The 16,465-nt window shown below is 40.7% G+C and overlaps 1 protein-coding gene across 1 annotated transcript in view; it reads left to right on the plus strand.

Moving 5' to 3' along the window:
- Nucleotides 1–509: 509 nt before the first annotated feature.
- Nucleotides 510–16,465, plus strand: part of SPARCL1 (SPARC like 1) — a 48,166-nt gene continuing 32,210 nt past the window's right edge. Inside the window, exon 1 of the mRNA XM_066280772.1 lies at nucleotides 510–892. The gene's annotated coding sequence lies outside the window, so the exon portion shown is untranslated. The remainder of the gene's footprint in view (nucleotides 893–16,465) is intronic.

Consider the following 16,465-nt stretch of genomic DNA (forward strand, 5'->3'; position numbering starts at 1 on the left):
CCCATATAAATGACAGAATGTCAAGTCAAAAAACAAATGCATGCCTCTAGCCCATTTTAGAGGAAAACTTACAGATCAGTCATTATACAGGGGGTTTACAGTAGGGATTCGTGTTGGGGGAGGAATAGTTCATGAACTGCAACATTGTGAGTCAGCACACAAGTGATATGTAAAGTGAAGGGGTGGTGCTTCATACATGTGTAAATTTCTGAAGGTCATTCACAGAAAGGTTCAAGTATCTGAAGTACCATGCTATTATTAAAACTCAAACTGTTTTCATGAGGACAATTTCTAATGAAGCAATGTGAAAATGCATCTGCTACAGTTCTTCTCCCCTTCCTCAGCCCCACCCCCCCAATTTCCTTTAGGAAGAAATAACAGAATGGAGTTTCTTTTCCAAGTCTTAAAATAAAAATCCCCTAAAAAGGGATCTTGCTTATAAAACCTTTCAGAGTTGTTTGGGGAGGGGGGGGGGGAATTACATAAAGAGCCAAGCGCTTATATTCTGGCCAAGTTGTGAGCTTCTGGGAACAAGAGCTTAAGGGGAAGGCTGTTAACTCTTTCCCTGTTGGTCTGCACTGCTCCTGAAGCTCCTCGCGCGAGGCCAGCCTGCCAGAGAACTGCAGGATTCTGCGACAGAAACGATGACAGTCTGAAATACTCCCTACTGCTAACCTGCAAATCGGCCCACCACCTCAGACCCTGACAGAACAGTAGAATTTCAACTCCAAGCTCGAGTGTGTTTGTTTCTGTGCAAAGAAGCAAAGCTAACGAGGGAAAAGATTTAAAGAGTGTTGTGTATTTGTCAAACTTCTATTCCCTGGTTGTGAGCAAAGAGGGGATTCAACTCCCATTTTCTGCCAACACTCTGGATCCAGCCACCTACCTGAAGGTAAATTTTAATAAGTTTACTGTATCATCGAATTGCATTTGTTTAACTAATTTGCATGATCTAGTAAAGATAGCTAAGATTTTTGTCTAATACAAAGCCATTCATTTATTTTAAAAAAGAAAACTTTTTGTGTGATTTACAGAAAAGCTACCTAATAGAGGATTTTAACTATTCTATTTATATTTTCTTTTTGTCTCCAAGATTAAATAATAAGTACTAATAAATAATGGTTTTAGTATAGAGCAAGAACACAAATGAAGGACTATTGTCAGTTAGAATTGCATGCAGATTTTGGTTAAGTCTAAACCCTGAACTGTGTTTTGTAGAAATACTTTACTAGTTATATTAAATAAATCATAGGGAAAGTAATTTTTATAAAGAACTTGCAAATCAAAGTAATTTGCATGTTTTCCATGTCTAATTCAAGCAAAGTTATTCAGTCACCACCATTGTCCCAGTCTGTACCTAATAGCAATATAGAAATGGAACATTTTGCTTTTCCAAAAAGTAGTAAAATCTCTAATGCTATATTCTTCTTTGATTATTTTTTAGTTATTGTGACTATTATTCCTTTCCTGATTTCTTTTTTAGTTTTATGACTAATTATCTCTTGTCTCCTTCTTTTGTTTTTAAGATATTCAGACACATACATACAATTTCTCTAATTCCAAATGATGTCTTATTTAACAAGGGGAAATAGAAGGACAGGACTCAAAGAGCTAAAGAGATTATGATAACTCTTATATTGTAAGGGACTATCATTTCTGGCTCTATCTTCTAAAATAAAAGAAATAATGCAAGTCATGCTCATTCGTGAGAGGTCAGCCTGCAGGAGAAAACCATGCTTTCAACTGCAGATCGATGCTGTTGATACTATAACCAAGAAGCACTGCGGAAAGAATATCTCCTGTACGGCCTTTAATCTGTTAAGAGGTTAAATATGTCACCTTGGCATTGTATCTGAGCTGTCATCTGGCTCAGGGCCTAAGTACACTGCCTAGAAATATTACCTCGGTCCAACTCAGCAGAACTCATTCCTTTTTAAATTCCCCTTTCTCATGGATGACAGTTTTTGGTTTTAGTTGTTGTTGTTTTTTTCAGTTCACAGTTTCCTCAGCTAAACTTTGATTGTTGTGACCATTATTAACTATGACTATTTTTTTTTTAAAAAAGGACACCTATTTTAGGAATGATTTAAGTACATATTTCTGTTCATTCAACAAGATCTAGCAAATCAAAGCCATCTGTTTTATCTACTTACCATCCAATCAACTAATGCTGCTTTCCACATTTTGAAAAAGACTATGTAGATATTAGTAAATCTTGCCTTTTTTCTTTCAGAGAATTTTTGTCCAGCCATTTAGCAATTTGAGTACTAGGTTTCCTTTCCAAGTCCTTTAGGATTTAATCCCCAATTTCTCATGCACAGTGTCACCTGTCAACTAAGTAAAAATAATAAATAGCAATAATAAAAATAAAATGAATACTGACGTATCCAGGAAACTCCAAAACATTATACAGTTTATTTTCCTCCCAACTGTTTGTCATTTTTATTCAGTTGATTTGTAAGAGGACACAAACACTGCTATTTTAATGAAGTTTAGCACGATGGCTAGAACATGTTGGGAATCTTCCCACCATGACCATAAAAAACTGTTGTTAAGACTTTGGGTGCCCTTTTCTCTCACATATCATTCTGTAATGACCTTTAGTGAAGGAGAAGGGGCCCCTCAAAACCATGAGGAAGAATTTCCCCAGTAGGCCTGGCTGGGTAAGAGATGCCCAACTAGGCCAGGGTCTGGATCACGCAAGGCTCACAAGCGGTGGTGGGATTCAAATAACTTAACAACCAGTTTGCTGCCCTGATGACAGACTGTTTTAAGTATAAAAGAACAATATATCGAAAGATAGTTTATTATTTCATGCATTTAATACTTAAATAAGAACAATAAAAGAAGTATACAAAATTAGATTATGTTATAAGTTTTAAAGTATTAATGAAAAAATATAAAATAACAGCTGACAATAAACAATGACTGTTATTTAAGTAATTTCCACATTGTTTCTTGATTGGCCTCCTCACTTGCAATTTTTTTCACTTATGAACAGCATGAACATTACTACGGGCGCTTAGAACATGTTGTTGCTCAGATGAACATTAAAAAAGAGTAAGGAATGTAAATTTGTAATTTCCACATTGAGTGGCTGCCCAGGCGCCTACCTTAGAGAGAATCCTGATTACAAGTGCCATTTTAACAACTGGTTCACCAAACTCAACAAAAACTTAATATTAGTTTTACTGAACCAGTGCAAACCAGCTAAATTCCACCAATTGCCCACAGGGCTTTCCCCCCCAAAAGCTGAGCCTGCAATGGTGGTCCACCTGGGATAACTTGGTTTTTGTTCTGAGCATCAAAAAGGTAGACAGAATTCTGGAGGACAGAGTGACTACAAAGAGACGGTACAATACAGCGACTAAGACCATGCACTCTGGAAGCCTTGCTGACTGGGCTTTACCAGGCTCAGGACAAATGACTCTTTGAACATCAGTTCCCTCATTTGTGAAAATGGGGATCCTAAAATTAGCTGCTACCTCAGAAATTAGTTGTGATAATTTAGTGAAGAAAACAGCTATGCCTGGTACATATGAAGCAATCAGTCGGCTACAGCTAATATTAAAACCCTAACCCACCTATATGTCCTGATTGGAAATCTGAAGAAAGGGAATTTAAGCTAGGTTTTTCTTCAGGTTTCTTCTTTATACTTACAAACTCTGCTCTATAATAAAATGTCAATGCCAGGTCTCTGGCTCAGAGTCTGGCCCAGCAAAGTGGACAGAATTGGTTTCAGAGTCTTGAATTTGAACCCTGACTCCGACTCTTACAGGTTGTGTGAGCTTGAGCAGTCACATCTCACCTCCAGGCCTCAGTTTACCCATTTATTAAGCAAACAGTGATAATATTACCCACAAATGGGGCTGTTGTAGAAATTAATATTTTTAATGCTAAGTATAGCGTTGGCAGAGTACTAAATACACAGTGAGGAAGTGTTTGGTTATGCATTTAGAATGATTTTTTGGTAGTAAAATTGGGGATCAAGAAGGAAACATTTGCCAGACCTGTGGTGGCGCAGTGGATAAAGCATTGACCTGAAACATTGAGGTGGCTGGTTTGAAACCCTGAGCTGGCCCAGTCAAGGCACATATGAGAAGCAACTATGAGCTGATGCTTCTTGCTCCACACCTCCCCCTTCCCTGCCTTTCTCTCTGCTTCTCTCCCCCTAAAATAAAAAAATATCTTTTTTTAAAAAAAAGAAACATTCCTTTGAGTTAATTTTGTTTTATCTAAAGAAATAAAAAAATAAATCTGACACTACTGCATTCCCCTGGGGGCCTCAACATGAAGCATTTATTACTGTGAGTCTTTATGCTTCATCAATTAGTTGCTTCTTAATGACCAAGTCAAATGAAACCAAAGGGAGTTTTCTGTTTCAGATTGCCATTAAGGAGAGTGAGAGAATTTCTGCTTTGCAGTCCGTTCTCTCTCATTGGCCTACTTGGACAGGGGTGAAGGCCCCCAGCATTTTACTTTTCTTATCTTTTCTAAAGGCAATAGGGGTTTGACTTGCTCTAGGGGGTATTTTTCCTCTCTAACTGAAATTCAAATGAGAGGGTTTGTTTTTCCGTCTTTGTAAATCTCGCCCCTATGTTCCTATCATTGAAATGTCAGCTGCTTTTTCTGGCTAGATGTAGCAGGCGAAGCCTGTCGTCATAGCAATGAAAGGGTATGGAGAGACTAGAGTTTCATGACCCACTCTGTGAAATAAATCTTAGTCTGCTTTAAAACCCTTCTTTAGAACTGAAGTCTTTAGTCCTGGCTTGTTTCCTTCAGATCATGCCACCAACTTATGTATACCAATTGCGGTAGCTAAATGTTTCCTTTAAAGATTTAATGAATAGATGTTAAGCAAAAGAACAAGGAAACTACTTAAGTGGTGACCAGTTAACTGGGGAGTGCAGGGGAAAACAACTGGGAAGGCAACGAAAGAGAAACAGAAATGACCTCACTTCCTAGTACATACTTCACACTTCACAATAATTCCAGTTTCCAAGTTCCTGCTGCCTCCACCCAACTTCATGATGTACAGTGGATATCTAGGGGACTTTGGGGCCAGGCAGCCTAACCTCAAATTCTGGCTTTCATTTCTAGTTTGTTTTAATCTTGTCTATTCTTTGCTTCCATCTTTTAATATATAAAATGCATATGATAATAATAGTCATGAAAATGTCTTGGGAATTGAATGAGACACTGTATGTAAGGCTCTTATTACAGTATCTGAAGGTCATAATGGTTGGCTGTTAAGCTTGACAAGCTTAAGTTTCCCCTAATGGTTAAGTAGAGATAACAGCAAATTTATAAAATTGTTGTAAGATTAACTAAAATAACTATAAATGCTCAATAACTGGTAGTTCTTTTAATATTTTCCATCATGAAGTCTAACTCTAATAAGAATAGCTTTTTTCAACGTGTAATATCAGCCTCAGAAGTATTTTTGTATAAATATGAACCATTGAATTGCTGAAGAGAAAAAAAAAAAGAGATAGGGGTTTTTACATTTATAATGAATAAGGAAAAGTCTTCTTATCTTGATTAGCACTAAGGCAGAGGTATTAACACATCTTATCTTTCATTAAAATGTTTTTAGGCCCTGGCTGGTTGGCTCAGTGGTAGAGTGTCAGCCTGGATTATGGGAGGCCCGGGTTGAATTCCTGGTCAGGGCACAGAGGAGAAGCGCTCATCTGCTTCTCCATCCTTCCCTCTCTCTCCTCTCTGCCTCCCCTCCCCCCCACAGCCAAGTTGGCCCGGGCAGTGAGAATGGCTCCATGGCCTCTGCTTCAGGTGCTAGAATGGCTCTGGTTGCAATGGAGCAACACCCCAGATGGGCAGAGCATTGCCCCCTAGTGGGCATGCCGGGTGGATCCCAGTCAGGCGCATGCAGGAGTCTGTCTGACTGCCTTCCTGTTTCTCACTTCAGAAAAATAAAAAATAAATGATTTTTATTAATGTTTCCTTTTTAGTTTCTCTAGTGTCATGCAATTATGTAAATAAGTAATATTTTAATCTTCTGTTTCAAACAATTAATGTATTCAGTGTTCTATCTGAAATGCCAGAGACATTAAATGGAGCAAAAATTGAGAAGGACTGTGTTCCTGTACAGCTTACTTGCTATGTATTGTAGTTAGGGAGATAGTCATTAATCACATCATCGCATTAATAAAAAGCGCATATGCTCAAACATAAGGTGACCTCGTTACAAAGCATCATCATTTTTATGATGAAAAAAAATCCTCAGCCAAAGTCTTTAGCCAACCTCAACGCACATATAGGTAATACTAGGATTCTTACCCTGTTGTTACACAAACATATTTCAAATCTGTTTTATTTTAAATATTTTATACTTATAAAAATGACTTCTTCCATTCTCACATTTCCTGAAACAACTTTGTTAAAACTTTCGATATGCATCTTTAACATCAGTGTCTGTGTTCACTGGATCCACTCTGCAATTATCTAATACAGAATATATCATCAATCCTCTGAATGTTGTTTATAACTATGTCTTAAAAATCTGCTGATGTCCCACATTTGATCCCTAAGCAGGAATTCTTATCTATGGTGAGTTGCTACATGTTAGTTGCTTACTATATTGTTTTTACCAGTGCTCTTTAAAGGACTTATTTGAAACCACTTTAGTCTCTAAAGTGTGGCTTTCTAAAATTGTTTAATGCCAACATTTGCAATGAAGTCATACCTCAAGGGTAATTACTAAATCTGCTTTTAATATCTTTGTCTCCTTTTCTATTGTCAAGGTGACCTCTTAAGAACAAAAAGAAGCATTGTTTGAGATCATCTTAGCTGTTTTCTTGAAATGATAATTTGTTGCTCAAAATGAAGTATTTAGGAAAATGACTTTTAATGTGAGAGACCTTGGAATTGCTGGAATATAAAGCAAATTCCTCTTGTTTACAGCACAATTTTAGGGGGCAAAAAAATTCAAATTATATCCAACATGTATCGTATACAATTATACACTGAAAGAAGAGTTAAGAAGGCAAAGTACCTTTGTTCTAAGAAAGTACAGTGAGGAGCCTGACCTCCACTCAAGGTCAATGATGGCCTTTTTTGATCCAAAAATTAAATAGAGGTTAACTCCATGGGGGGGGGCGAGGTTGTGTATGTGTGTGTGTGTCAGGTGTCGGTAGTTGGGTCAAGTGGATGCTGGCAAGAGGGTTCTGAGAGTGTGAACGCCTTGCACAAAGACCTTGCAGCAGGAAGCATCATGACACATTCCAGGAATGGAGAGAAGGCTAGCATCCACTCTCCCCAACTACTCATCTAAGTTAGGGGTAGAGCAGTGCGAGATTCAAAGCCCATTATGTCCTCCTAGCTAAGCACTACAGGAATTTATCCCCTGCTTGATTCATGTTTAGTGTGTATCTTTAAGTTCTCTATTGAATTCTGGTTAGAGTAAAAATTCTAATGGGTATGAACCTTGTCTGTCCCTAGCTCAGACTCACATGGTGGTAGGTCCAGTTAGGAAAAATGACAGCCGGTTGAAAGTCAGAGTTCCAGAAAAGTCTGTACCTTTAAAACTGAGTATGTTATATACCCTCATAAGGCTGGTCATCTTGATGTCAGATGGTGGTGACTCAGCAGAGAACTCAAAATGGGAGAGCATATTTTTTAATCCTTCAGGTGACTTTAATCCCCAGCTATTGATCTCACCCAGGAGACTCATTAATACTTTAAAAGCCCTGAAGCATCAGTATTAACCTTGGATCAGGTAACAACATGTCTATGTGAGCCAAAATAGAACTACAGGATTTGCTCTCTGATAACAAAGGCTTTGGCTATCATGTAAAATAAGGGTGAAGAAGAATGTTGTTTGGGTCTGATTATGAAGTATGTATAATAATCATTTTGCTTACTACATTTCCCTGAAAGGAGATTTTTTCATAGTTATAGTGATTACTAAAAATAGCAACCTGCAGGCTTACTCTGATATAAACAAAGTCGACAGAAGATACCTGTCCTTATTTGGAAGTGTGGATGTACATGCTCTAGGAAATGATGTGCCAATATTAAGGAGAAAAATAAAATAACAGGGAAAACACTCAATGCAAGCCTGTCCTTCTAGGGTATGGGGTATGTCTTCCTCAGGTCCTTTGCCTTAAGGCCAGATAGGATGAACAGATCAAGTACTAACCATCTGTCTTGAAAACCAACTCTCTGACACAAGTGTCCTTGGTCCAGAAGGAAAGAAAGGAGAAGGACTTGTAAGTTTGGATGAGGCTGCCAGCCAAGGAGCCAACGACTGGGGAGTAATTCCGGCAAAATGAAGAAAATTCTATTAGAAGCACTTGGAGCAATAACTACCAGCACTAAAATTTCCAAGGAGTCATTGATAGAGCCACAGCAAGAGATGGAAAAGAGTAGACTTTAAGTGTGTTCTTCCCTTTAGAGGTGTGGATGGCCATGTTTACCCAGACATTCAGTAATCAGACAGCTTGTTAAATGCTTAGCAGAAAAGGAAAGAGAAGGAAGAAATAAAAAGAGAAGAGGTATAGTGAGAAAAAGTGATCAGTGGATGGTTAGGTTAAGTAGATTTAAGTGGCAATACAACACACGGACCTTCAAAATTAATGTTTGCCATTTTAAATGTAAATTTAAAGATCTAAATTAATTATATTGATATTTTTAAAAGCAACAGGAACTGAAAAGAAGTCAAATACTTTAATCTACTCTGACCTAATTTTATTCTAATTTAAACTTCTAGAATATATTATGAAACCAATTACAAATAAGAACTCAAAATCAACCAGAATACCCAAAGTCTATTCTGGTTTTTGTGAATTTTTTTTTTTTGGTATTTTTCCAAAATCAAAAGTGGGGAGGCAGTCAGACAGACTCCCGCATGCACCCAACCAGGATCTACCCGGCATGCCCACCATAGGAGCCATTCTAGAGCCTGAGGCAGAGGCCATAGAGCCATCTTCAGCGCCCAGGCCAACTTTGCTTTAATGGAGCCTTGGCTGCAGGAGGGGAAGAGAGAAACAGAGAGGAAGGAGAGGGGGAGGGGTGGAGAAGCAGGTGGGCACTTCTCCTGTGTGCCCTGGCTGGGATTCAAACCCGGGACTTCCACACACAGGGCTGATACTCTTACCATTGAGCCAACTGGCCAGGACCTCTTTATGCAAATTTAATCCTAAATCTAGATGGAGAATGATATTCTAGATATGCCAAATTTTTCTTTTTTTAGGATGTGCCCCTCTAGGACAGGGGTCCCCAAACTACGGTCCGCAGGCTGCATGTGGCCCCCTGAGGCCATTTATCCGACCCCCGCTGCACTTCCGGAAGGGGCACCTCTGTCATTGGTGGTCAGTGAGAGGAGCGCATTGACCATCTCATTAGCCAAAAGCAGGCCCATAGTTTCCATTGAAATACTGGTCAGTTTGTTGATTTAAATTTACTTGTTCTTTATTTTATATATTGTATTTGTTCCCATTTTGTTTTGTTTTTTTTTTACTTTAAAATAAGATATGTGCAGTGTGCATAGGGATTTGTTCATAGTTATTTTATAGTCCGGCCCTCCAATGGTCTGAGGGACAGTGAACTGGCCCCCTGTGTAAAAAGTTTGGGGACCCCTGCTCTAGTAGATAAAATTTTTAGGGCACCAAGAGTCAGAGTTTTATTCAGAGGAATATCCTATGTTCCCTACAAAATGCAATGGCTAAGCAATACTTGCTATTTCATGCACTGTTTTTCATGCACCTGGAGAGCCGTGCATTCTGTCTTGGGGCCCAGAGCTGATACTGCTCTGTCAGAGATCAGAGGTGGCTGACACGCAGAGCCCTTTCTGACAGTGCCTTTCAGACCTGTTGCTGCGGGTTTGACCGTGTTACCTTTCCAACTAGAGGGAAAAAATATTCAGGCCCTTTTCCTTGTTTTTCCAGGGACAGAACTTGTATACCTGCTGAGAAATCTAATTATAATGTCCTTGTACGGTGAAATCCAATTACAGCCTCTTTCCTGGTGGAAACCAGTCCTTTTGATGCAAAAGGAAACAAAGCAAAGGAGTTTCACGCAGGGAATGTGCCTGTGTTCTGCCTTCTCTCTTAAGCAACTATGCGAAAAGGTTGCCGTGACCTTGGCTTTCTCTGCTTGGAAACAATGGTCATAATCTATTACTACTATTCTCATAAAAAGGACAACTATCTTCATATCTAATGCCAGGATTTGGAGGAATTTTTCAAGGATTCATTTCTGGGGAAAAACAAATTTTGAGCCACCCTCTACACACCCATTCTTGATTCAGTAAATTGACTTCTCTTATTTATTTGACTTGGAATGTAGTGTTACACAGGAAAAATGGTAGTGAGTCACTTAAGCCTCCTGTAACCTGTTTCTGACATTTTTATGTTCTGTGCCACCCTTTCCGCCAATCTCTTTTCTTGAGGATAATGAGAAAATGCAGAGCTGCTGGGAGAAATGTCACCCAAAATTTCTAGCACCTAATTGATATAAATGGAGACAGTTATCAAAATAGTCACTTATGAAATACCCATTTTACAAGTACCTGACATAAGCCTATAACTGCTGAAACAATAAAATCACCAACAGCATTCTAGTCAAATCTGTGTTCACTATCACACAATTACAGTTATCCACTGAATAAGTATGAAACCCAGATTTGCAGCTTCTCCCCCCAAAAATGGGCAACATTTTTAGAAGGGGCATTCAGTCAACCAATAAGTTTTTAATTATGAGTGGAGTGAGCATTGGCAAATGTATTTTGGTTTTGGTTTTGCTTTTTAATAGGATGAAGTTTAATCTAGATTTAATAAAAATGCTATGCCTGTATCGTTAATAAAAGTAAATAAACAAGGATAAGAATCCATCATTCAGAGTGACCCTCAAATAGCTCTGAAAGCAAAGCATTTTCATTATCATTAATTTAGCTTGAGTTGCTTAATCATCCGCATAATATGACAGGGAGCCGATGCAAAAGTGGCCTGAGATCTACAAAAGTCAGAAAAATTGAATCTTCCAATATTAGTGCCAAAGCAAGCACAGAAAAGTAGAATCTTGATTATGGCTCAGTGAAAACTTATAATGGGTTTCAAGACACTGTGTGGTCAGATCTTCATACTCACTGATAAAAACAACTAATCAATATCTTCTTATGGGCTGAAAACAATTTATTTTGAGAGAGGAAAGAAGGGAAAGAGAGAGAGAGAAGAAGGGTGATAGAGACAGAAACATCAACTCATTGCTCCACTTAGTTGTGCCATTGATTGCTTCTCATATGTGTCTTGACCAGGGAATGAACCAGCAACCTTGGTGCTCTGGGAGGATGCTCTATGCACTGCGCCACCTGCCAGGGCCTGAAAACAATTGAAAGCAGTGGTGGGATTCAGCCAGTTCACACCAGTTCAGCAGAACCGATGCCTAATTTTTTGTTGAGTTCTGCGAACCAGGTGTTAAAATGGCACTTGTAATCAGGGTTCTATCTAAGGTGGGTGCCTGGGCAGCCACCCAATGTGGAAATCACAAATTTACATTCCTAACTCTTTTTTAATGTTCATCTGCACAACAGCATATTCTAAGCACCATAGTAATGTTCATTCCATCCATAAGTGAAAAAAATTGCAAGTGAGGACATCAATCAAGAAGCAATATGGAAATAACTTAAATAAGAGTTTTATTGTATTTTGTCAGCTATTATTTAATATTTTTATTTATATTTTAAAATGCATAACATAATCTAATTTTGTGTATCTCTTTTATTTCATGCATGAAATAATAAACTACCTTTTGATATATCATTTTTTATACTTAAAATGGTCAATAGGGCAGAGAACTAGTTGTTAAATTATTTGATTCCCATCACTGATATAAAGCAATTGATTTCAAAAACAAATATTTCCCTTATAATTTAAAAAATACTGCGGGTTGAAATGCAGGAGGTTATTATACTGTGAGGTCCAAATATGATTACTTCTTTTTTTCCCAAAAGATGACACACAAAACTCTCGCCTATGCTTACACCATGTTTGGTATGTACTTTGCTGTTTTATTTTTCTCAAATCCGGTAAGAGTGGATGAAAGCTACAGTAAGGTCTGAGGCTGTGGTCATGGCTCAAGGTGGCTGACTCACCTTAAGCTTCCCAGCCTCTTGATAACAGGGCTAATATCCCTGGGGCTCCATAACCTAGTTATTAAAAATGGTGTGTACGTTTTAGTGTCATGAAAACAAAATGAGTTGTTGTCCAAACAGAATTAACAACAGATTCCCTCAGACACTGTTACCCAAAATACAACTTTGACTAATTAGACTACTTTTGATTCGGCAAATTTCTACATGTTCTGGGACTACCCACTTAAAAACAGTGGTTTTACAGTGTAATGTTTGAAATGTTCAGTCAAAAATTTAAAAAAAGAAAACCAGATGTTCGGTCAGATTGTGCTAATGCATTGGGTTCCCTCTGGGGTGTAGGGAGGGAAAAGAACAGAGATTTACTTCCCAAGGTTTCAGATTAATCTTGGTGTCATAACATTCTAGAGTTTGTGTGAAAAGAGAAATGGATAGGTATCGTACAATGAAAGGTGCCATGTTCTAACACGAAATGCTCCCAGAACTGGTTGCCCATATTCCTTCTAAATCTCTTTGATTGTATAGCACTTAAAATCTTGTGATTATAAGTTACATTTTAATACCTTCTAACTTTTTATTTTCTCCCAAGATGAGTCCTGTATGCTCCATCTAAAATGAAAAATGAGCACCCATTACGGCAATGTAACTAAGGAAAAACTTTTTCCTCTGCACTCGTATGTTCAGTAATTGGGCCCTGCAAATTCAACTGACAAGACAGGTTAACAGAAGAAAACCACGCATACATATACTCTTAGGAGCCAACAAAAGTACTGACTCCCTAAACTGTTAAAGTCAAATGCTTATATACCGCCTGACCTGTGGTGGCACAGTGGATAAAGTGTCAACTTGGAACGCTGAGGTCACCAGTTCGAAACCCTGAGCTTGCCTGGTCAAGGCACATATGGGAGTTGATGCTTTCTGTTCTTCCCCCATTCTCTCTCTCTCTCCTCTCTAAAATGAATAAATAAAATCTTAAAAATATATTTTTTTTTAAAAAAAAGAAATGCTTATATACCTAATTTAGTAGGGGGAAAGCAAAGGAGAGAAACAGCTTCTTGGAAAGACCAAAATGATTTCGTTGGAAAAGACAAATGGATGTTTAGAAAAACAGGAGATAAGAGTTTGTGATGTTTGTCTATAGTTGTATAAGTTGTAAGGTATTTTTCCCCACTGAGGAAGAAGGAAGGGCGTAGTCATGAAGTGTGGAATAATAAAAGCTTTATTCAGAGCGCTTCTGGGACGATGTTCTCTGGTCTGGGGGACATGGGCCAGAGAAGTCGCAAGGATTCTCCCACGTGGGGGTAATTTATAAGGTTGGGAGGGTGAAAGCGAGTTGATATGATGTGATGAAATTTCATTGGCTGACAGACGGTCACTCTTTTCCAAAGGACTCTTGGGAAGTTTCTTTTGGCGCACATGGATGTGGGTGGTTCCAGCCAAAGTTCCTGGGTCTGGTTCCTCACATGACCTTCCCCCATTGCCAACTTACCTCACATTCCGACCTTTTATGTTAGATAGGGTAGCCACTGTTTGGCTACTTCCTGCTGGTTAGGGGCATCATGGGGAAGGGAGGTCAGAAGGTGGTGGCTCTGAGGAGGAGTCGCATATATGGGTGTAGGGACATCTGGTTGATCGTGACTCTAGAAACTTTGTGGATGCAGTCCTGTAAAAATTTAAAACAAAAAAGGAGCAAATATGAGTAATACGCTGATAAGTAGAAGAGGACCTAGGATAGGGGCAGTCCAGGTGAGGATGGTGGCTGCCACTAGGAGTTAAGTGGGTTGTAGAAGGAGAGGTTCTTGTGCAGTTTCTCTTGCAGACGGTGGAGGACCCTGATGCTTTCTTCCATCAGGCCAGTCTCATTGAACAGCATTGCTCCCTGCTTTAGCTCACTCTGGTGGGGGGACAGGAACAACGGGGGGATCTGCAGGGCCCAACCTTTTGGTGAGCTGGAGATGGGTAGGGCCCAGGGATTCCGACTGCCAGCAGTCCTGCATGGGGGCAAGCTTGAAGCAAAACTGCATGTCAGGGATGGCATGTGAAGAGGAAAAGAAGGGGTCCCATCCGTTCCCATAACTGAGACCTGAGAGGGAACTAGAGGTCCAGAGTGTGATGGCAAAACAGAGAAGGTAGCCCCCATGTCCACAAGAAATGAGATGGACTTCCATTCCTGCAGCATTACCCAGAGCTCGGTGAGGGTGATGGGAGTCTTCGAGTCGGGGCCATGTCAGTCATCCGTGAGGCCTAAGAGTTCCAGCAGTGAACCCGCCTGACTGGCTAGGCCTCCCATTTGGGTGGCTTGTCTTCCACGTAGAGGCGCTGAGGACGAGTCTGTTGCCCAAAGGGGGCAATCGTTCCACCAGTGGCCAGGCTGCTTGCAGTCAGGGCAGGCCTCAGTGGGAGGCCTCGGGCAGGGGCATTGCCAGGCCCAGTGACCCTCCTTGCCACATTTCGGCCCGCAGTTGGGTTGAGCACCTCCTGTGCCTTGCCCCTGTTGCTCTGCTGGCCTGAGGGCTGCCACAAGAGCCTGGGTTTAGAGCATTACCTTCTGCTGCATGTGAGCCTGGCGAGCAGCCTCACCTTTTTCTACTAGTTGTGACCATTAAAAACTTTAAATGCCATGTTCACAGGTCTCAGATAGGGGTTTGGGGGTTGAGAATAAGAGGAGGGGGGCTCCTCAGGAGCCCAGCACCCAGATCTGGCTAGAAATGCCAGAGCCAGAGGCAGGACAAGGCCAGGCCTTCCTGCAAGAAGATCAGGGTTGGGCCATGGGGTCAGGAGCCCTGCAAACCCGTGTGAAAGCCAATGGCCAGAGGAGGGTGGCCTGATGGGGGAGTGGCTTAAGAACACAGTGGAGAAGGGAGGGGCTCCTGGCGGGCAGGGGAGGGGACTTCCTGGAGGGAAGATATCCAGCAGAAGAGGTCCACAGAGGGACCAGAGAGGGGTCCTGAGAGAAGAGCACCCCTGAGGGTCAGGCAGGAGGGGGAGAGAGTTGGGGGTCAGGCAGGAGGAAAGATCAGAAGTGGAGGGTTTAGGTGAGGTTTCTCTGGCCAAAAAGGGCCTATGCCATAGAACAGGCAGCACAGAGATTAGAACGGGAGCACAAATACTAGAAGCCCTGAATGTAAGGGATCTCCAACCGTTTCCCAGGGTTTTTTTTGTTTGTTTGTTTGTTTGTTTTTGGCAATAGTTAAATTGGTAAGGATATTAAAACTGAAAGTCCCTTCAGGAGGCCACCTGGTCGGTTATCCAGTGGGTTCTGTGGCCTGGCAACAGTGGAGAAGAAGAACAGTTTCTTCTTCTTTAGGGAAGGAGAGATTTCAGATAAGGCACTCCAGGATTGTTTTTGGATTAGGTTTAGATTCCTGTGCCTCTATGGCTGCCCTCAGTTCTCGGAGTGATCAGAGATAAGAATTGGTGTCCCTCAACTCAAGCTCTGGCCATCGGATGGTTAGGTAGAGTGGATGGGTCTGGGATGTCTCCACAGGCACACACTCACTTGGAACAGATAAGAGTTCCCTGATGCAGCTGCGATTATGGACAGGGAGTCTCGGCGGAAAGAACTGAGGGGAGGCTGGAGGCAGGGGACTTACCGCACTGTGTGCCGAAGTGGGTGGAATTTAGGAGATCCTGGTTCTTTCTCGGAAGGAAAGTGGAGGGGAGTGGCTTCAGCAGGCTTCAAACTCCTCCCAGGTTTCAGCACCAAATGTAAGGTATTTTTCCCCACCGAGGAAGAAGGAAGGGCATAGCCACGAAGTGTGGTATAGCAAAAGCTTTATTTAGTAGAGCGCTTCCCAGAGGATGTTCTCTGGTCCACAAGACGGGGACCAGAGAAGTAGCGTGTGTGTGGGGGGGATCCACGTGGGAGGGTGAAGGTGAGTTGATATGACGTGGCAAAATTTCATTGACTGACAGACGGTAGCTCTTTTCCAAAGGACTCCTGGGAAGTTTCTTTGGGCGCACATGGGTGTGGGTGGTTCCAGCCAAAGTTCCCCAATCTGGTTCCTCACATGACCTTCCCCCATTGCCAACATACCTCACAGAAGTGATCTTTTCATCTTGTTCTGGATCATACAGTTCCCCTGGAGAGGGATTCATAGTAGGTTTATTCTTATGGTCTCTCTACTGCAAGTAGAAGACACCCCAAAGAGGAAATGTATGGCAGTTCTTCTTTCTCAAAAATTTCTGCTTTTAATTAGTTAAGGGAAGCTCCATAAAGGCTTCCTCCTGCATCTGCTAAATCTCAAATGTCTTCATCTTAAAATAGTTTTCATATTAATTCTAAGACTTCGCAGCAACTGTAGAAAGACTTGAAACAAGGCAGCACTGAGGAGGAGGAGGCAGCTTTGTAAGCTGAAG

Source organism: Saccopteryx bilineata, chromosome 5 (assembly GCF_036850765.1).
Source record: "Saccopteryx bilineata isolate mSacBil1 chromosome 5, mSacBil1_pri_phased_curated, whole genome shotgun sequence".
Lineage (NCBI taxonomy): Eukaryota > Metazoa > Chordata > Mammalia > Chiroptera > Emballonuridae > Saccopteryx > Saccopteryx bilineata.